Source organism: Micropterus salmoides, unplaced genomic scaffold, assembly GCF_014851395.1.
Source record: "Micropterus salmoides isolate LMB-PRFRI ecotype aquatic unplaced genomic scaffold, ASM1485139v1 Ms_hic_scaffold_2680, whole genome shotgun sequence".
NCBI classification, from domain to species: domain Eukaryota; kingdom Metazoa; phylum Chordata; class Actinopteri; order Centrarchiformes; family Centrarchidae; genus Micropterus; species Micropterus salmoides.
In genome coordinates this window covers 9720-32421 of record NW_024041907.1, presented here as the reverse complement: position 1 = coordinate 32421, position 22702 = coordinate 9720, and the positions used below count along the sequence as shown (strand labels likewise).

Sequence of the window (22702 nt, the reverse complement as noted above, 5' to 3'; positions counted from 1 at the left end):
ACATTTTTAACTTATGCTTTCAAAAAGTGGTGGGAACATGTGCCCAGCGTCCCCAGGGTAAATGACACCTATGATCACACCAGACAAAGTAAGGCTGCAGAAGCAAAACCCCTGAGTGAACTGAGAATTTAAAATTGCTTTTGATTTCAGCCTTTCATTTGTAAAAAGAAGAATGTGCTATTTATTCTTTCAAAAGTTCCATAGTCATTTTTTTAAACCACCAAACTTTTGTAGAACTAACCAGCGAAACAACATCTGTTGCCGCATTATGCCCACACTGTTTACAACCTCGTATTCACTCCTCTTCAGTGTCTAGTAGGAGGCCAGCTGAGGTCCTCTCATATTTTTCTATTCAGAAGAAATGTGAGCCTCTGCTTGTTTAAAAGTCTTTCAAGTTACGCTTTCTATCATTAATGTCCTCACTGAGGTCTAATCCACTACCCTCTGGTTGTCTTCTAGTCATTCTACAATTGCAAACCAGATTTAAATGTTTTTCTTTAATCTTTCTTTCTTCCCTCCCTCCCCTGTAGGAATGTCACATGTGGCAGATGCTCCTCCCTCGCTTAGAGATGGGTGAGGGGAAAAGGGGGTGAAGGGCCATGAGGGAGAGATGTGGCTGAGGAGTATGTCGGAGAAGAGGAGGAGGAGGAGGAGGAGGAGGAGGAGGGAGCTGGACGAGGCAGGGAGGTGTGTGGTTCTGCTGCTGCTGAAAATCTGCTGCAGACAGATGCATTTTTACTCTGCACGACCAGGAGGCTGCTTTAAAACTTCCAGCCCACAACATTTTCTTCCTCTCTCCACGCTGACTCGCCATCAGAGAGGAGGAAACTCTCCAGACCTCCAGAAGCTCATCATTTTGTTCTCTCCAGGATCCAGTATTCTGCGTCCCATTCATTTCTTCTGAGACTTTAGAGGAGCTCAAAGTCTGGTGACCCGAGACAGCGAATCTCTGCATCTGCAGGGCAGATGTTCGTTACAAAGTTGTTTCTGCAGCCAGTTTGAGAGTTGGTCTTTTCTTGGAGGACGTCTGGTCTGTTTCATCCGAGTCAGCGTTGTGTTTTTGTACCAGAGCAATGAGGGCTGAGGTGCTGGTCGTCTTGGTGGGTTTGGCCCTGTGCTGTGTCCTGGTCTGTGCTCAAGAAGAAATGAGGGAGAACAAACTCTCCAGAGACCGGGTTCAGGTGAGAGAAACCCGAGGACTGGTCAGCACAGGAGACAGGGGGAGGAGGATGGGGGTGTTGAAATGTCTGATGAGCCTGCTGAAGTGGTGGAAGAGCAGAAGGCAAAACCAAAGAAGAAGAAGAAGACACCTGAGAAATTGAGGCAGGTAAGAAGGAGAGTCTACAGACAATCTAATTGAATTTAAGCGTCTATGTGCAGAAATGTGAAAGTCTGAATGAGGTTCCCTCCACTCTGCTCTGAGCTTTCAGCCAAGACGCTGAGGATACACAGATAGGAAAGGCTGCAATCAATCTTTGAGGCAGGAAAACATTTGGTTTGAACTGTGTTATCTACTGCTCTGTCTCCAGCTCTCCCTCTGAACTGGTCCAGAAATCTTCTTTGCATAGTCACAAAAGCTTTTTGTTAAAGCCTTGTGTGTTTACCACATGAATAACATTTCAAAACCAGAGTAGCAGAAGAGTTTTTGTTCTGTTTTGTTGAAAACCTCTCAGTGACTCAGAGATGATGGTGCAGAAACTTAAAGGGATTCAGTCAGTGGGCTGATGTCTTGGCAGCCTGACCGCACCGCTGCTTACAGACCTGCTCTCTCTGCCAGGGATTCAGGTCGGGTAAAAGTTTCAGCAGCTAGTTTTGTCAAGCACAATCAGAGTGGCGTCTGTGCCTCAATTAAGTCTACAAGAAGGTCTGAGCAAGAGCAGAAATATTTCCACTACGATTTTCCATAAGTGAGCTGACAGGATTTACGAGAGTTCCCACTTTCAGTAGCATTGATGCAATGGCACGGACATTATGAATGTTAACTTTCCACTGCATCAAGCAAAACCACAAGCCTAGCAGCCAGAGGTTTTCATGTGAGGATGATTTAAGTTACACGAAAGGCCATAATTAACAAACCTGAGACCCCAAACTATTTTTCATTTCTTTCAGGCTTTGTTTTTCCAGGAAACTTTGCTGAACAAGCAACATCTTTATCATATTTATAAATTACTTTATTTACTTTTGGACCCAATTAAGTGATGGATGCTGTTATCTTCTGTTTACTGAGACATTTACTCCATACATGGCTGCACATTTTTTGTAACCAGACATCTTGGCAGCTGTTGGACGGATTGTGATGAAATGTGGTTCAGACCTTCATGTTCCCTCAGGATGAGCTGTAAGAACTCTGGTGATCCTCTGACCTTTCATCTAGCACCATCATCAGCAATTTGCTTAATGACCAAATACCAGCAGAACTAGTGACATTCCCATCAGCCTCAGCGGAACTCTGTGTTTACTGGTAACTAGCTAGCATCACTGGGGAATGGGGGCAGCAGGAAGCCTGCAACCACAGATCCAGAGAAGGCACAAAACTAAGGGAGAGGGAAAAGGCACCTGCAGAAAGTGATAGGAGGAGAGTCAAGTTACTAACATGCAATAATGGGATGAGGTTGCATACAAATGGAGAGAAAGAAGAGAAAGAGCTCAGTGCATCATGGGAAATCCCCCGGCAGTCTAGGCCTATAGCAGCATAACTAAGGGATGGTTCAGGACTCACCTGAGCCAGTCCTAACTATAAACTTTATCAAAGAGGAAAGTCTTAAGCCTACTCTTAAATGTGGAGATGGTGTCTGCCTCCTGATAGCTGAACGCTCTGGCTCCAGTTTTACTTTTGGAGACTCTAGGAACCACAGGTGCATTCTGGGAGCGCAGTGTTCTGGTGGGGTAGTAAGTTGTACTACGAGCTCTTTAAGAGTAAATCAAAAATTACAGTAAATCACCGAGATATGCAGTGAACCTGGTATGTTTGGGGCCTGCGAGGGTCCGGGGCCCACTGTGCCTGGTTGGTAATCTAGCTTTGATTGTATGCTACCATCACACACATAATTTGGCAAAGAAACAATTTGCCATCAAACCATAATTCAAACAAAAAAGGAAAAGCTTTGAGGTCTGATCCAAACACTGGATCTGAAGCAAATAAGGAATTTCAGAAACCGTCCCTTCACTCTAATCTCGTGTTGCATAATGTAATGTCAGTCATATAAATGCCAAGAAAAGGTGATTGGCAGTAATGAAAAGTGGTTAGCCAGCACTCAGAGGGTGAGTAATGGATTGGCCGTGCAGGACTGAACATCAGGAAACATGTTTAGCAGAAGAAAACAAGCCGCCCTCTGTGTCTGCGCTGGAGGCTGATGATGGTTGCATAACGAAGGTGGATTAGAAAGACTGAACCCTGAGGCCCTTTGAAGATCTCCTCTCTGTAATAGTCCATGTAGTCCAGAACGAAACCCCCTATTTTATGCTTTAAAGTTTTTAAGCAGTTTCTCATCAGACGCTTGAGGGGGTGTAACGCAACGCTGAGATGATTGAAGGTCAAAACATTTGAGCCTGGAGGTTCTGAAATCTCCCACATCCATCCATTTGTTAACCTTATATCTAAATATCTTGGAAACTAAAGGCCACATTTACGTGATATCTGCTGTGCACACACTTTAAACCATATAAAACAACAAATTCCACACTGCCTTACAGTGTATGAATTTTTTATTTGTTCTTTGGTTACCAATGTTTAGTTAGTTAAGTTTTTAGTTAGGCTCTATCAGAAACATGTTTTGCGCTTATGTAAAATAAATAAATAAATAAATAAGAATTTTAGTAAATAAATAAAAGTATTTCAGTATTTGAATCTTCTGTGACACGTGTACATGACACATAACGTGCTTCCATCATGAACCTTAATTTTAATGCTAAATGAAGAATCAGTTTCTCATTTTGTGAAATCTTCAAGTCAACTAGCAAACAGTGATTTCTTTCTTTTTCTTTAGTCTTTGGTCCGATGAGACTGAAACTGCTCTTAAAGACTGAAGGCAGCAAGGGGAAACAGCTCGCCTGGGTCTGTCCAAAGTTTAAAAATACACCTCACTAAGTAACTCTGTTATGTCTTGTTTGTTTAAGCAAAAACAACGACGTGTGTCATGTACCTGGAGAGTTATGTGCTGGGACTATTTCTTGGTGAACACTCGAGCGTAGTGAAGTCTTTTAATGGTTTGGTGCAAAGAAGAAAACCCAAACCGCAAATGATCTTTTTTTTCAAAATTATATTTCTGTTAATGTACCAATTAAATAAGATTTCCCCATCTATCATACTGTAAAACAACCTGGTCACAGGCAGGTGTGACTACGCTCAAGCCTGTGCCATTAGAACTAAAGCATCTACTAGTTGTGATCTGGTACTACTAATTTAGAAAGACAACCTTTGGTCAATCCACTTTCTCTGTAAAAGTAGTGGGAAAGTGGAATTTCACACCCACAAACATTAGAAACTCAGAAAGTTTTGCAGTGCTTAAAGTCAGCCTCAAACGTTGGCTGAAATCAGCACAAGAGCGTCACCGTTAATGAATGCATTTCATTTTTCTGTTTTGTATTTAGTGTAAGTATGAAACCGTTTTTTATTATCAATTTCACATTGATGGATATAATGTATTTTGTGTAGTTTATTGTTGTTTAGTGGTTTTGTGTCCTTTTTTTTTGTCTACCTGCTCAGGGACAACAGATGCAAATTAGCAGCTGGCTAACTCATGTGCAATGAATATGTGCAACTACGCAATTATTTTAATTGTGCTGCCCCTGTCAAATAAACAGTAAATCAATCAAATAAACAGTACTAACTTGGAGAACTTGGTAGGTGTATTTTTGAACCTTGGACACTCCAGCTGTTTCCTATTGTTTCCAGTCTTTATGCTAAGCTAGGCTAACCATGTGCTGACTTCGTACTTAACGTGTGAAATGTTATTAATCTTCTCCTCTTACTCTCGGAAAGAAAACAAACAAATTCGATAAATTATTTTAATGAGAGAAGATGTGTTTATTTAATTAAAGTGATTTAATTTCACGCTGCAGTTGTGCTCCCAGGAGGAAAACGCTTGACTGGTTTTAAAATAGATTACCTCATGAACTTTCCTGCAGCTCTACCATCAGATCAAACTTTGTCTACTCTTACATAACTATTCCTTCATGTACACTGTACAGTGTTGACTGTCTGGAGAGATTATTAGACCGTGGCAATGGTTTCCTTCTGAGTGCTTTTTTATTTGGTCTCAGACCAAAACAACCAATGAGCTGGCTGAATTCTCGTTCAGAACCAGGTCCTGGTGCATTTATGTGTTACAGCAGACAGTGTTAACTTGTTTTATAGGTACAGTATGACGTTTGCTGTATACAAACATCTGTGCTAACAAACATATAAAGAGACTATAAAGAAAAACTGAAGAGAAACATTTGGTAATAAAAAGTTCACATAACACTATAATAAAATGTTTAAAGAAGCTGCAGAGCTGATTCATGTGACATACATGAATACACACACAAACTACTGGTTTCAAATAACTGAATGTTTTTCCTCTTTTGACTCCTCTCTCTGAAGCCAGGGCAAAGAAAGCAGCAGAAAGGGAAGCAAAAGCCAAGAAGCAGAATGCCCCTAAGCCCACCAAAAAGCCAAAACCACCGAAACCCACCAAAAAACCCAAACCACCAAAACCCACAAAGAAGCCAAAGGCGCCCAAAGCCACCAAGAAACCAAAGACAAAGACCACGACCACAATGCAGCCAGAGACCAGTCGTACCTCTCTGGACGAGGAAGAGGAGAGACTGCTGATTGAACTGGGCTGGTTCACACGTATGTACACATTTATATATCATATTATTATTAATTCATGGTTTTATATTGACGAAAAGGTACCTACTAGTGATATTTCAAGAATTATTAGATTACTTGCAGGTGAATAAACGCACAATACAAATAAATTTTTCTTTAGAAAAGGTTGTCACAAATTTTTTGATGTTTTAAAATCCAACGCATAAAACTTAATGATCTTTTATGGCAATAAATTCCGATTACACAGCATTTATATTTCTATATTATATGTCTGATGTGATTCCAACCTTTTAACTCTTTAACTTGATCTTCACAGGGATTCAACCTGTGACCCCACAGGGCCCTGGATGGAAAGAGCCTGTTGAGCCAGACCTGGGTGAGACCTTTACGGGTCACTGAACTGCTCACATAATAAAAGTTGCAGTCATAAACTCAAAAAAAGAGCAAAGACTGATCACGTTATGGTTATCACTTAGTGGTTTTGGCAACTTTCTACTTCTGCTTGTCGCTGACACAGGAAACAGGGAAATGGAGGCGCAGAACACCAGGCAGAGTAGATGCAGTTTTACAGAATAGAATATTAACTTATAAGTGGAACTTACAACTGAGGTGAGGCAGGCAGACCAAAAAAAGTAAACATCCATAAATCCAAATACACAATCCTAACGGGAGATAATTCAAAAGGTTCAGAACTCTAGACTGAGTAAGACATGACAACCATTGTAAGACAAATGCGGAAATACCGAAGATGGGTGGAGATAACGAGACACAGGTGAAACACATTAGACGGTCAGGGAGCACACAGACAGGAAGTTTGGACAAGACACAAGAGGCAGAACAACTTCAAAATAAAACAGGACGCACAGGAAACACCAACACCCCAAAAACGTGACACTACTACTAATATTGTACTTTGTTTTACTCCACCCGATTGTCTGACAGCTTGTGTTACAGGTTGAATCACCAAAATTAGACATGCATGGTTTTCACTGGATAGAAAGAGAATGAGAAACTGTAATCTGAAAAGTAACTTCAGCTGTCAGATAATGTGGTGGAGTAAAAGTACAATATTTGCCTTCGAGATGTGGAAGTCGAAGTAGAAAGTTGCATAAAATTGAAATCAGTGAGCTTGACGCTGACTACTGGGACGCCAGACGTAGGTTTAATCAACGTCTTCTCAATCAGATCCAAAGGTTTTATGAAGGGTTCCAGCGGGTCACAAGAGCTGGGAAAATGGGAGATTTTAGGAAGTGAAATACACAGAGACACAATCAAAGCAGGAAACTGATGTTCTCGATGCAACAGATTTATCAGTTAAACATTTTCAACAAGCAAATAAAGACTACTGTGTAAATTATAAATAAAGTTAGGTCATTTTGCCAAATGCAGACACTCCATTGGATGGATCCAAACACAAGAAACTCAGGCAGAACAGGTACAGGTTATGGTCTTTATTTATTAGTTGAGGCAAATTACGCTGGACATGAGGCAGGCAGTACAAAAGGCAATAAACCAAAGATCCAAAAGAAAAGCAATTATCTAGGCATGGGAGACAGACGAGAACCAAAACACGAAAAATCCAAAGTAATGAAAAGGGGACGAGATAATGAGACACAGGTGAAAGACATTAGACAATCAGCGAGCACACAGACAGGACGTTTGGACAAGACACAAGAGGCAGAACAACTTCAAAGTAAAACAGTAAGCACAGGAAACAAACACTGACACCCTAAAAGTGTAAAACACTACACTAATATTGTACTTTTTACTCCACCACATTATCTGACAGCTTTAGTTAATTTTCCACCACAAAAATCCACAATCCAAAAGAAATGCATGAACAAACAAAAGTGAAGACACAGACTTATCTGTATATACACAAAAGGGAGGTGAATAGGTACAGGTTGAAACTAGCAGGGAGGAGCAACCAGTCAAATCAGTGGGAAAACACAAGAGCAGGAAGTGAAGCGAGCAGAAACAAAATTTCAAAGTAAAGCTGGTAACAAAGAATAAATGACACAATGACAAAACAACACAGAGAACAAGAAAACACAAAGACAGGAAGTAAGTAAATAAAGACACACAATGAAGGATTTATCAAAATAAAATAAAATAAACTGAAATAAATAATAACCCACAAAGAGGAAAGTAAAGATTCACTTTAGTCCATTTTATAAAAAATCATTGAGTTTTTCCTGCAGATTTATTTCTCCTGTAATGACAATGAACTCCTGTGGTGATTAAGGTTCTGCACTGGCGTTTCTGTTTTCATGTGATAGCAGAGATTTTGTCATAAAATCTTTACATCACATTTCTGCTTTTCTGCTGCTGCTGCTGCTGCGTCCTTCACAGATGTGGTGCCTGGTCGATACCCTGATAACAAAAAAGCCACAACTACCGAGGTCATCATGTATATCCCAGGTACCCCTCTGTTACACAATATGAGCATGTGTTTCATTTTGTAATGTTTTGTACTTTGTACGAGTTGGCAGATACATGTTAGACCGATTGTTTGGGTTAAGTATTTTTAATGAATAATGGTTATCAAATTTTTTGGTACAATCATTGAATTTCAATCCACAATACTTTAAATTTCAGGTTATCTTCAACAACAACACTAAATTTCAGATTATTATTATTATTATTAAAATATGGTGTTTTTTGAAAATTAAACCATGTAAACCTGTTCTGGTACAACCTCTAAATAGGATTTTGAACCTGAAAATGAGCAGAATACCACCTCTTTAATTATTCAACACTAAACACTTTGTATATAATCATCTTTGAGCATCCTCGTGGAATAAAGACAAGAGTTCAGCTGTAATCACCTATTTGCTTCTGTTTCAGAGGAAACCACCTCCGTCCCATTTGTCGGCCCCTGGTACGAAGAATACGATTACGCTGACTGTACGTCTGTCACTGGAAAAACATCCTACCAACAACTTAACAAGCTTAATGTGTGCTGCAGTTCTTTGTTATGATGTCTGCATGTGATTCCCACACAGTGGCCGCTAAGAAGCAAGAAGAAGAGGAGGAGAGAGCTCGAAAGAAAAGGCAGAAAAAGGTCTTTTTTCTTTGTTTCTTTATTTATTTTTCACTGGTGACATGTTTCTGCATCACCACAAACACACACTGTAGTTTATTCTGACTCAGTCCCACACACACCGTCCTACTGCTACAAACACTCACTAGAGCACCACACGTAGATTCATCCGCCGCTGAAAGTAGTCCCCAACAGATGAATATATCCTCCATTTGACTGATAGAAACTACAGCGAGCAGCTATCGTAGGAAATTACTGAGCCTTTTTAAATATGAAACTATATATTTGTAAGGAGTTTTTAAAATATTTACCTCTTCCAATGGGCTCGGAGCTGAGAGCCACAGACAGGAAGTTGGTTATAAGTTAGTTTGAGTCTGGACAAAATACAGCAAACACTGGACGTTTCCTTTATTCTTAATTCTTCAGCCATAGTCAAGAAACAGAGGAGGTACTAGAGAAGATAGAGGTGGGAGGAAGGATTTGCAACAGCTGCTCTGTTTAGTGTCCAGTGTGGATTGTTATATAAAAGCTCAGAGACCAGCTGGCTGATGCTATGATGATATCAAGAGGCAGTGAGGAGGGTGACTGATTTGATTTGTCTTTTAAAGTCTTACACAACAGTTTGGGAATTCCAGTAAAAACTTCTCTGAAATCCTGAAACTCTTTTCTGTTCAAATGACCCTGAAGATATTACCTCAACTTAAATTGACCCACACGAGGAATATATGAGAGGAAGGTGCACTGTATGAGCACATATGGAAATATTTTGTGTGGTGGTGGTTGGCGGGAGAGCACAAGGTCTATGTGAAAACATGTTTTGACACACATTGTTTTGTCATTACGCTCTGAAGCTGAGCGGCTGAGGAAGCAGTGGGAGGAGGAGGAAGAGGAGAGACTGAAGCAGATTTCAGTGCCTGCTGAGCCAAAGAGTAAGAGAAGCCCTGCTCCTTACTTTTGTTCACATGTTTCTGTAAATGCTAAAATTAAAAACAGAAACACACATGTATTCAATTGTTAATCATAATCAGTCATTTTAAAACTACTACATTGTCTTCAGCTAATGTTTTACTTTGTCTTCATTCAAAAGAAATACTGCTCTTGACAGGCTTGTTATTGACTGCAGTGCTGCTCCCCAAAATGAAGCCAATGAGTGTCTTTCTGGAACACTTGTCAAACAAATCCTGTCTTAATGTTTACTTTCCCTCTCAGAGTGTCCTCCTCTGGGTTTGGAGTCTCACCGGGTGGAAGACGACCAGCTGCTGGCTTCCTCTCAGACTCACCATGGCTTCACGGCTCAGAGGGGGCGACTCAACATGCAGGTAAACATCTCAACCCATCTTTACTCGTTCCTCGCGTTCGTCAGGAAAACTGTGGAAATGGGGAGTCAAAGCAATTATGTGTTTACAAGTTTGGATGGAAAAAGAGGCCTAAGAGAAGCTGTGGTCGCCTGCAGGGCTCTGATAACGAGGATGATCTGTATGGCGGCGGGTGGTGCGCAGAGACAGAAGAGAGAGACCACTGGTTTCAGGTTGATGCCCGCCGAGAGGTGGAGTTCACCGGGGTCATCACCCAGGGAAGAAACTCAGAGCAACAGTGAGTCCTGTTTAAACTTTATTGTTCTGACACTTTATTTTTCTGTATGTCTGTTTATGTAACTATGGGAAAAGTTAAAAAAAAGACAGAAGATAAAATGTTGGGCCTGACAAAAAACCCTATAGTAAATAAAAATTATGAGATACAAGATCATTTTGACTTTGTAAATTCCAGATTTTTGACAACTTGCATTAGTTTGTTGGCCACTTAGGGGCGGCACGAGCTGTAAACACAACATAGTAATCTGACTCTTTCATTCATCAACGCACTGGGGAAGTCCTGTAGTGTCCTTTTTGAACATTAAAAGTAGGCGTGGTATATAAATAACACAAATGTCGGAGAGAAGAAGGTGGAACCGGTGTGTCAGAAGACGTTTACCCAGTTAAGGAACTGAGTTAAGTTAGATAAGTAACATTACTTGACTTACTAACTTAACTCACGTGAATGACGTAGTAATTTTAACCCAAACCGTGATCTTATCCTAAACCTAACCACGTAGTTTTGGTCCCTAAACCTAACCAAGTGGTTTTGGTCCCTAAACCTAACCAAGTAGTTTTGGTCCCTAAACCTAACCAAGTGGTTTTGGTCCATAAACCTAACCAAGTAGTTTTCGTCCATAAACCTAAGCAAGTAGAGTTGGTTCCTAAACCTAACCAAGTAGTTTTGGTCCATAAACCTAACCAAGTAGTTTTCGTCCCTAAACCTAACCAAGTACAGTTGGTTCCTAACCCTAACCAAGTAGTTTTGGGCCCTAAACCTAAGCAAGTAGTTTTGGGCCCTAAACCTAACCAAGTAGTTTTGGGCCCTAAACCTAACCAAGTAGGTTTTGGTCCATAAACCTAAGCAAGTACATTTGGTTCCTAAACCTAACCAAGTAGTTTTGGGCCCTAAACCTAAGCAAGTAGTTTTGGGCCCTAAACCTAACCAAGTAGTTTTGGTCGCTAAACCTAAGCAAGTAGAGTTGGTTCCTAACCCTAACCAAGTAGTTTTGGTCCCTAAACCTAACCAAGTAGAGTTGGTTCCTAAACCTAACCAAGTAGTTTTGGTCCCTAAACCTAACCAAGTAGTTTTGGTCGCTAAACCTAAGCAAGTAGAGTTGGTTCCTAACCCTAACCAAGTAGTTTTGGTCCCTAAACCTAACCAAGTAGAGTTGGTTCCTAAACCTAACCAAGTAGTTTTGGGACCTAAACCTAACCAAGTAGTTTTGGTCGCTAAACCTAAGCAAGTAGAGTTGGTTCCTAACCCTAACCAAGTAGTTTTGGTCCCTAAACCTAACCAAGTAGAGTTGGTTCCTAACCCTAACCAAGTAGTTTTGGTCCCTAAACCTAACCAAGTAGAATTGGTTCCTAAACCTAACCAAGTACTTTTGGTCCCTAAACCTAACCAAGTAGTTTTGGTCGCTAAACCTAACCAAGTAGAGTTGGTTCCTAACCCTAACCAAGTAGTTTTGGTCCCTAAACCTAACCAAGTAGAGTTGGTTCCTAAACCTAACCAAGTAGTTTTGGTCCCTAAACCTAACCAAGTAATTTTGGTCCCTAACCCTAACCAAGTAGTTTTGGTCCCTAAACCTAACCAAGTAGAGTTGGTTCCTAAACCTAACCAAATAGTTTTGGGACCTAAACCTAACCAAGTAGTTTTGGTTCATAAACCTAAGCAAGTAGATTTGGTCCCTAAACCTAACTACGTAGTTTTGGTCCCTAAACCTAACCAAGTAGATTTGGTTCCTAAACCAAATTGCGATGTTTCAGAAAGTTAACCGCTAACTTTATTACGAAAGTCTAACCAGACGTTGCATTGTTATTCTTGCTAACTTGACCCCTGAGCCCTACATGTGCAAAAACGATAGGGGTACCCAGGGCGTTAAAAAGTGATGCCAAGGGGTTGTGACCAAGCATCCATATGTGACGAGTTGGGAGTTGATCAGACAATGAGAACGGGCTGGACAATAGTATATTTGCACTTCCAGCAGCTACAGAGCCACATGATCATTCATGCTGAGTTGTGTTTGTGTCACCTGATGAAGGTGAGTCCAGTATTCTCTCTCTTTTAGCTCTGTGTTTGGTCTCCACCAGCTCCTGAGGGAAATATCTGGCTCTTTAGCTGCTAAATGCTCCACAATGTTCACCAGCTGCTGTCTGATTATGTCTGTCTGCTGTCTGCTGTCTGCTGCTGAGCAGGTTGTGTACAGTGGCTTACAGAAAAATAGAAAAAAATTCTAAAAGTATTATTATTTTCATTGTTTGTTATTTTAGTAATTGTTCCTCTATTTATTTATTTTTTTAATTTTACATTTGATACTGATTTTTAGTTGGTTTATATTTTTATTTTTTAACACACACAAATACACATTTTTACTTTACACGTTTTATTAACTTTGTTTAATATTTTGTTTTTTAAATTCTTATTAATATTTCTTTTCTTTTTTTAACACATATTCTTTTGTAATTTATTTTTAGCTTTGGCAATATTGTTGTTTTACATTCATGCCAATAAAGCTAGATTGAATTGAATTGAATTATTGAGATTTTTATTACAGAAACTGAACCAAAACAATGAGCTGAAAGATGCTAAACGGTTTTAAAAAGTCATAATTGAGACATGCCATGAGTATTTTTTTCTTTTCCTGGTGGAAATGGGCTTCCATACAGATCAGTATAGATATGGACTGATTCATCTAATTTACTTCGTAGTGAGGATTTCGTGTCCTCCTACTTCGTGGCCTTCAGTAACGACAGTCGTGACTGGACGACGCTGCACGATGGCTACGCCGAATGGGTGAGTGGAAATTAAATAATGCAATGTTTAACATGATGACCCAGAATGATTAGAACTGAACTCGTCTGCTCTGCGTGACCCTCTCCTGCAGTTGTTCTATGGGAACGTGGATAAGGATACACCGGTGATGGGTCAGTTTGCTACGCCCGTGGTGGCGCGCTACATCCGCATCCTGCCTCAGAGCTGGAACGGCAGCCTGTGTCTCAGAATGGAGGTCCTGGCCTGTCAGCTACCCAGTCAGTATCCCAGAAAACAACTGGCCACATCTGTTGGCACATCTCCTACATGTTTCATGACCTCATGAGTCACAGAGCTTTCGCCAAACTTGGAGTTGGGTTCGCCCAACAGTGGTAATACACAAGAGTCTATTTCGCAACATGAACTTCCTAACCCCAGTGTTAAAAAGTGTTAACTGTAAACTCTCAGCAGCAGAACATCGAGTTTACTTTTAAGGCTCTCCCTCACCTGGCTCCAGATTATAATTTGGATGGATCTTTTAATTCCTCTGCATAGTTTAATCTTGGGGCAGCGGTCTCCTTTCTCTCCTTGAGTCTAGGCCAAAAACTAAAGGGGACAGATGTTTTGCCATCAGGGCCCAGAGGCTCTGGAACAACCTGCCCAGGGAAATTACGCTGTCAGAGTCAGTGTCTTCTTTTAAGTCTTCTTTTATAGGAAAGCATATAATACTTATTTTAATGTTATTACTTTCTTCTTTTATTTCTTCTTTTTATTTTGTCAGTGTGGTATTTTCTCTCTGTGTCTCTGCACTTTGTTTTGCTAACTGCTCTATACATAAAGTTTATTATTATTATTTATTTACTCTCAGCTTGTTGCTTCTTTCAGGCAGCTACCGCAGTGAGAATGACGTCACCCCGTCAGATGACTTGGACTTCAGACACCACAACTACAAGGAGATGAGACAGGTCTGTTTTCAAACCTGTGTTTTGCCTCATTAGCTGATAACTCTGCAGAGAACGACGTCACAATTGAGTTTCTTCTTGTCTTCTTCTCTTTCAGATGATGAAGGTGATAAACGAAGAGTGTCCCAACATCACCAGGATCTACAACATTGGTAAAAGCTCTCAGGGCCTGAAGATGTACGCCATGGAAATCTCCGATAACCCCGGAGCACATGAGACAGGTACTGAGTTGAACTAAACAGAAACCTCCTTTCTCTTTTCTCTTTGGTGACTTCTGCATATTTTGGATTTGTGAAGTCTGAAACTTCACATCATTTTGCTGCCTGAATAAATTTTTGCGAAACCTGATTCTCCATATCCTTGCCAGCTTCAGAGGGTTCTTGGGGCCAGATTTAATAAAGGTTTGCGTGAGTAAAAATGTGTGCAAACTTGATATCACCAGCAAATTAACACTTAAGCTGAACAGTGTGCACGCAGAATGACGTCTTCCAAAAGTGCAAGATAGCACCTGTTGTTCATTTAGTACTTTTGCTTTCATGAATATGTAAAATTTGGGAGTTTCATTGTTATTGTGCAATGTAATGGGAGTGAAACATGCAAATACTATTATTTACTACAGGCAATGTGATCTAACACACAATTTCATGTGTGTGCAACAGCTTCAGTAGCCTATTTAATACGTTTGAAAAGAAGGTGCAAACCGCCAAGTGTTGCGCAGAGATGGCTGCTGTTATTGTTGTGAGAAAGAAGATGTGGAGAAATTAACAATATTAGATATTATTCTATATCCAATGTATTGAAATAAAATTATTTTATTTATTTAATGAACTATATGAAGTTAAAAGTTTTTTTTTTTGTATTTTCCTTTAGCTTTGGTAATACCATTGTTTTAACATTCATACCAATAAAGCAAAATTTCGTTTCGACCTGACTTCTTTATTTAGAATTTAGAAAGTTGCGCGGCGCTGCGGAGAGCCCCCAGCTGCAGCAGAGCGTAAAATTCATCCAGCCAGAGGGAAACATCACCAACTGTTCACAGCACGCCAGTCGTCATAGCGACACGACCCATTGTATGTCTCGGAGAGGGAATGGGGCGTTGGGGCGTACAGGGCCAGGAGGTCACGGAGCTGCCGGGTGTGGACGGTCGGTGATTGTTCCCTCTGGCTGGATGAAGCACGATCTGCTGGCATTTCCTCTCATCTGGGTCATTCCAGCACACTGTATCTGTTTCTGCTGGGGTTTCACAAAGCAGTTTTTCAGGTGTGCTGTCCCAAGTACTTAGTGCAATCTCAGGCAGGACGGGCAGGTACAGACGATTTCCACTGAATGAAACAAACCGAGGTTTTTACGCAGTGGCTGCTTTCCCTCCCGACTCTCCATGGCGGAAACCATTAAAACACGCAAAACCCTCATTTAAATACGGCCACCTCTGTTGCGTTTGCATCTGTTGTAGGCTACGCAGTAATTCTTAGTTGATAAGCCATAACAGGTGCGACAATGACACATGCAGTATTTTAGAACGCACGCGCAATTTAGTACTCTATTCGGGGCGTTAGTAAATCAGGCCCTCGGTGTTTTTTCAAGAATCACTTTCATTCAACTTGAGAAGAGCTCCATATTGTATTCATTTTTTCTGCTCCTGGTGGTCTTCATTGAGTCGTTACAGGAGGGGTTCACCTCCTGTAACGACTCAATGAGGACCACTAATTAAAAGGCAAGGAAAGTTTATTTGTGTAGCACATTTGAACACCAAGGCAATTCAAATTGCTCTACATAAAAAGGGAAATAAGAAACAAAATAAAAACAGGACAGAAAAAAATATAAGTGCAGTATAAAATATAAATTCGATTTAATAAAAGGCGGCAGCAAACAAAAGTCTTCAGCCTTGATTTAAACTCACCTGTGTTGGTGTTATAATCAGGTCACCTGTGTGTTGTTCCTTTTGCTCCGCTGTCATTAGGTGAACCTGAATTTCGGTACACAGCTGGTCTCCATGGTAACGAGGCGCTGGGTCGAGAGCTTCTTCTCCTGCTGATGCAGTTTCTGTGCAAAGAGTACAATGATGAAAACCCCAGAGTGCGTCGCCTGGTGGACGGAGTGAGAATACACCTGGTGCCTTCACTCAACCCTGACGCCTACGAGCTGGCCTACGAGATGGTACGATGGGCGTGCAACATAAATCTGAGAAACATAACCCTAATGATGTCACGGTGATATAATAAGAGTTATCTCAGCTTTGACAAATCCTGCATTACAAATTTGTGGTGGGGGGTTTGACAGATGTGGGCGTTTACAAGGCAGAGTCTGACATTACAGATGTGTTTTTGGACCTTGACCATCTTTTAAATCTGTCTCTTGCAAGTCATTTAGTGCCATGTGAAATCACTGGAGTACTGCCGGTTGTTAAATTTAATACACTGTCCATAAATCTGTCTCTTCACATGCTATTTGTCTTCTCTATTACACACACATTAGAGGTACTGGCTAGCCGTTTTGGATACAGCTCATTAGTTGATGCAAGTCAGACAACCTAAAATGTTATCAGACATTTATTTACTGATGCTAAAATGCTTCATGTGCACGTAACACCTTTAAACTGTTCTTTGAGACCCCATGTGGTGCTCTCTCTTGTCCTGCAGGGCTCAGAGATGGGGAACTGGGCGCTGGGCCACTGGAATGAAGAAGGTTATGACATCTTCCAGAATTTCCCAGACCTCAACAGCGTCTTGTGGGGAGCCGAGGACAGAGGCTGGGTCCCTCGTATAGTACCCAACCATCACATCCCCCTCCCAGAAAACTTCCTCAATGGCTCTGTGAGTTAGTTTTGTGCCACAAAGGGCCCATTTACCACTTTAATCCTACACAGTGCATTGACATGTCTCTGCTTCTTGCTCTTTTAGCTTGCTACTGAGACGAAAGCCATCATTTCCTGGATGGAGCGCAATCCATTTGTACTGGGAGCTAATCTGCAAGGAGGAGAAAAACTGGTTGCATACCCGTTTGACATGCAGCGTCCGCCAACTTCTGTAAGGCTATTTTATGAGGAAGAACCAAATAAACGTATAAATCCCCTCAGCACGTGCACTAATTTTCCTATGATCCTCCTCCTGTCAAAGTTAACCGACAGCCGGCGTTGGAGAACTAATGCTGACATGAATGAGGAGACGTGGGCTCGCATTCAGCGGCAGAACGAGGGAGCTCTGAGGGAGACGCCCGACGACACCATGTTTCGATGGTTGGCCATGTCATACGCCCACAGCCATCTGACCATGACGGAGACCTACCGAGGCTCCTGCCATGGGGACGATATCACCGGGGGACAAGGCATCACCAACAGAGCCAGCTGGAAGCCAGTGGTGGGCAGTAAGTGTTGACACAGTGGGAATCAAAGAAAGCTTATGAGTAGAGGTACGATTAAAAGGCAATTATACTCCATGATCACTTACCCTTGTATCCCTGATGGCATCCAGGGCCGGATTAACATGTTTGGGGGTCCAAGGGCAAAAACTTACTGTTGGGCACCTGTTGCTTTGAAGTCTCCGTCAAGTACAGTGCACACAACAAACTATAGATTGCAGCTTCATTATCTTTTACACAGAGACCAACCAGACAATGCTCTATACAATACTGAAGTACTAGAAGATACTTGAAGGCGCAGTGGATAAGACGCATTCCTTTGGTGTGAGAGATCAAATCCACTGTGAGACACCATTGTGTCCCTGAGCAAGACACTTAACTCCTAGTTGTGTCAGCTAAATGAATAACTGTAAAGGAATACTGCATGGCCCCAGGTCTGTGGGTCAGTTAAAGGTTGGAGATACCCCAAATAAGAACACAGGTGTGCATGCGGTTCTGTTTGTCTGCATAAATGGATGTGTTCACCATCGTCAGTACAAACTGACAGTCTGCACATGTCCAAGTGGATCCTCACAGACCCTCGTGGTGCGGAAAGTATAATTTGGGCTTACTGAAACAGTTTTATTTAGGAATACGCACCATGTGAGCACAGTATTAACTAGAATAATTAGTTATAATCTGAACCAGATATTTCACTTTATTTGCAATTTCTAAAAACTAATTGGCAAGCAGAGAAGGAAAGAATACAAAAATATTCTACTTAAGTAAAAGTACAATTAGTTTGATGAACTTTTACTTAAGTACAAGTAAAGTTACTGGTATAAAATCTACTCAAGTAAAAGTAAAAAGTAGCTCATTTAAAATTTACTCAGAGAGAAAATTACTTTGTTAACCTAAAATAATTGCCATATTGCTGTTTAATATTTTCAACTTTCGCAAAATGAGATTTGACTTTATGCTGCACACAACATGAGTCTGCGAACAGCAAAAGTGAAAGGAGTTGGTCACGTGGCTGAAGGTGGAGGTGTGCAGCCTCACTGTGTCTGCTGCTCCTGACTGTTGGATTACTCACTGCAACATTTCAAACTGTCACAAAACTGTTGAAAATGACGGTTGTCTTGTTGTGTGGACGCATTTTTGACGAATGAGACCTGTCAGCGCTAATCTCGCTTACAAACAACAAAACAACAACAAAAAAATAAAAGTCACCACGTGTTTAGCCAGTTAAGTGCATTTAATGTAAAGCTGCAGCAGCAGGAAATGCATTGTTTGCATTAGCAGTAACTTGTTATGGCAGAAAATTGGTTGTTACTCAATTCTTTGCTCAACCCCTCACCAGGAATATAATTTCCACGACATAACTTAATACAGTGTTTTTTCACCGTGTACACTGCATGATAGAACTGTCTTTTCCACTTGAAGCCAAAGTGGTCGCAAGTTTTTCCTTGCACTTTTTTTTAACTCAGTAACGGATGTGATTGAAAATGTAGCAAAGTACAATACTTTAAATAAAACATGCTTAAGTAAAATTAAAATGACAGATTTAAAAAACTACTTCAAAAAGTACGAGTGCACAAATAAACTACTCAATTACAGTAATGTGTGTATTTCCACCTCTGTTTGCAAGTAATCAAATTACCCAAAAACTGCTCTGGTAATCCAACCCTGGTGATATCCAAGTTAACTTATTCTACTTTTATTGTATTTTCTTCTTTTTACATTCCTCTGAGCTGCTGTGCCAAACAATTTCCACTACGGGGATTAATGAAGGGACATCTCATGTTATCCTATCCACAGAGATAGCTTTGGATTTATTTCCAGATGTTTTCAGACCTCTTTTGTCAACATCTCTGTAGCCAATCTACTTACTGAAGTAAATGGAATTACATTTGTGGTGCTCCATGGATTGATAAATAAAAAACTCAACAGCAACATGTCTGTCAGTAAACTGGAGGCTGCAGTTTCAGGACTGCAATCCTAGGACCGGAACTGCATTTCTAGGACCCTTGTTACTTTGATACTACCTATGTTACTCTTGACAGCCCCCTGAAGACAATTACCCTTACCACAACCATCACCGAGTGTGTGCCTAAACTTAAGTTATTGAATATATGCCTCACGGCCGACGTGCTAGCGGACAGGGTTAACCTCCTTCGTGTTGATGTGCATTACAGCCACCGCTCCAATTACGGTCCTAGAACTGCAGTCCCAGGATTGCTGGGGTCCTGAAACTGCAGCCTCTGGTACTGCAGCTACATAATATTGGATATCTCAGTGGTGGATAGCTGGACAGACAGCTCGACACCACTAGGTGTAAATAGTGGTGTGAAGTGATCCTTTATGAAACCCTCCTCTGAAGCTCTCTGTCACCCTCTTCTGCAGGTATGAATGACTTCAGCTACCTACACACCAACTGCTTTGAGCTGTCCGTTTTCTTGGGCTGTGACAAGTTTCCCCATGAAAGTGAACTGCCTCTTGAGTGGGAGAACAACCGCGAGGCTCTGTTGTCCTTCATTGAACAAGTGAGTACAGGACTGTGAAGTATGAGTTGGACCATTCACCCAAAACCTTTTGAGCATCCAAGTCATCCCCCGGCAGACCTGAGAGGTTCTGTGGAAAGTTATGGGGTAGGCTTAGAAAAATATTGGTCGTGATGGATTCCAGTGGTGGCTGCCTCCATTGGCACTTTGAAGGTTTTTGCCTAGTTGTGGGCCCCTATTGAGGGATTCCCACCCCAGGACAGTTGCCCACTTTCCAGGATGGTAGTCCAGTCATGGGGATAGCATGACATCGGTGAAGGACGGAACTATGACCTCTTTTCAGAGGCTAAAGTAATACTCTAATGGTACAATGCAAATTTAATCCTCACAACGCTCTCCTTGTGCGGTTTTTATCGCTGGACAACTGCCAAGTGTTCACACACAATGCGATAAGCAAATAAACTCAACCCGCGATTACCACAGCTGTATGAACCCAAAGTAAACATTTAGCTGTGATTTAAGTGCAATAAGCGGATCAAACTGATGCCGAAATAACTAGAATATGATGCAGATCTGTTAGACATGTGAATTCATGCTTTGTCAGGTCTGTCAGCAAGACAACAACTTTTTAAATGTTTGTTTTCTGAATGGAGTTCGGATCAATCAGGGCTGTGCTATGCTAACTTGTTCACTGTAAAGTACGACAGCTGGAGTAAAGTTACAGAGACATATTTTCTGAACTCATCAGGTAGTTCAACTTCCTTGCTTTGTTTTCTCCAAGCAATGTCCAGTTTTGTCCGTTTTATATAGATATGGAGTAGTAGTCCAACAGAGCTCTGGGAGCCAACCAGTGGAGCCGGAAATGCACGGAAGCTAGCTGCTGAGAAGTGCAAGTGAAAATAAATCAAAGCTGTATTCCCAAAAACTAATAATTGCAGAGTAGAAGGACGTAACGGCTCCATCACCCAGATCCCCATACTCATCATGCCCAATGACGGTACAGACATGTTCAGGGTAAACGGCGTAGTTATCAGAGCATAATCCAGAACGACTACGGGTCTTAATTTGTCCCAAAGCTTCAGCGCTGCTCTGCTCTCCTACACTTCGCCGTATTTTAGCAGCTCTCCGTTGGCCAGAGGCATGTCGTTACCCCGCTCTGCCTGGTCCTCTCCAAACAACGCTCTGAAGCCGTCGGTCACCGCTGATAGGCTTTTGCAACATCACGTGTTATGCAAATTTCTCACTCAAGTTGAACTCCAGCGAACGCAGCAACAAATGCATCTTCCGCACAGCCCGGAGCGAATTTGCAGGACTGTGACTCTTTGCATTGACTTTGTATGTAATCAAGCCGCCCAAAACGCTGGATTTGCTTTCAGTGTGAACACAGACAGAAAAATGCCCATTCATCATTCATTTCAATGGGCCGACTGAGTTGATGCAGCAGGTGTGTCAACCCCCCCGCCCCTTATGGTGTCAGTAAAGTCTTGTCTGTAGCTATTGTGTCCAATTGAAATACTGTGGTTGGAACTGGCTCTGGGATTTTAGGCATGACATGCTGTTTCCTGTGCAGGTTAATCGAGGGATAAAGGTCTAGTGAGAGATGTGGAGGGAAATCCGCTGCCTAACGCCACCATATCTGTGGAGGGAATACGTCATGATGTCAGAACCGGTATGTTGGCTGGAACCACAAAGATACTTTGCATGATAATTATATTTTAGATAACAACGCTGAAATGACCTCCCTAATATTTCTGCCTCACACTTTAGCTGTAGGCGGTGATTACTGGCGGCTGTTGAATCCTGGAGAGTACAGGGTGACCGCCAAAGCTGACGGCTACACCCCTCAGACTAGACTGTGCATGGTGGGCTACGACTCTGGGGCCACTTCATGCAGCTTCACCTTAGCCAAATCCAACTGGGACCGCATCAAACAAATCATGGTGCTCCACGGCAAGAGGCCCATTCGACTCGTCACCAAAGCAAACGTTGTGAAAACGACCACGGCCAGCACAGTGGAAGTCACCAGCACCGCTGCAAGCAGTCGAGCCAAATCCCAGAACGCAGTGCGACACAGGCGGCTGCGACTCATGCGTATGCGCAGGATGCATTTGCGCAGGATCCGTGGCCGGAGATTACGAGGCTATCGTTACACCACTCCTGCAACAACCACCACAACAACAACCACGACAACAACCACCACGACAACAACCACCACCACCACGACAACAACACCTGAAACAGAGGAAACAACCTCCTGGTACGACTCCTGGTTTCCTATGGACAGTTTGACTGACAATCCGTTCGACAGCTTCATCTTTGACTCAGGGCCGACACAGGACTATCCTTTTATTTACACTATTGATTGATTACAAATGTTCAGTACAGCTGTGTCATACAAAGACCTTACTAACCACGTCAGTTTGCTGCAACATCACAGCTTTAAACACATTATTTAGTGAGTGGAGACGAATATCCACAAGATAAATATGATCTGGAATAGAAAGCTTCTGCTGAGCAGAGACCATGCACCCCAAGTTTCAACAATATACAGCATGTCACAATAAAAGCAGGACATGATTAGTTACTTCTCCTCCATTTACTCATATAACAGCTTTACAGTGCGACAGCTGGCCTCAGACTGATTTCATGTACTGCTGAATGCATTTGATTAAAATGAAGTTATTTTCTAAACTGACCTAGTCTGTGTGTTATTTTATTG

General features: G+C 41.6%; 1 pseudogene; it reads left to right on the top strand.

The window, feature by feature from the left end:
* Positions 1-992: 992 nt before the first annotated feature.
* On the top strand, positions 993-22678 carry LOC119919353 (annotated as a pseudogene).
* The last annotated feature ends 24 nt before the right edge of the window (positions 22679-22702 follow it).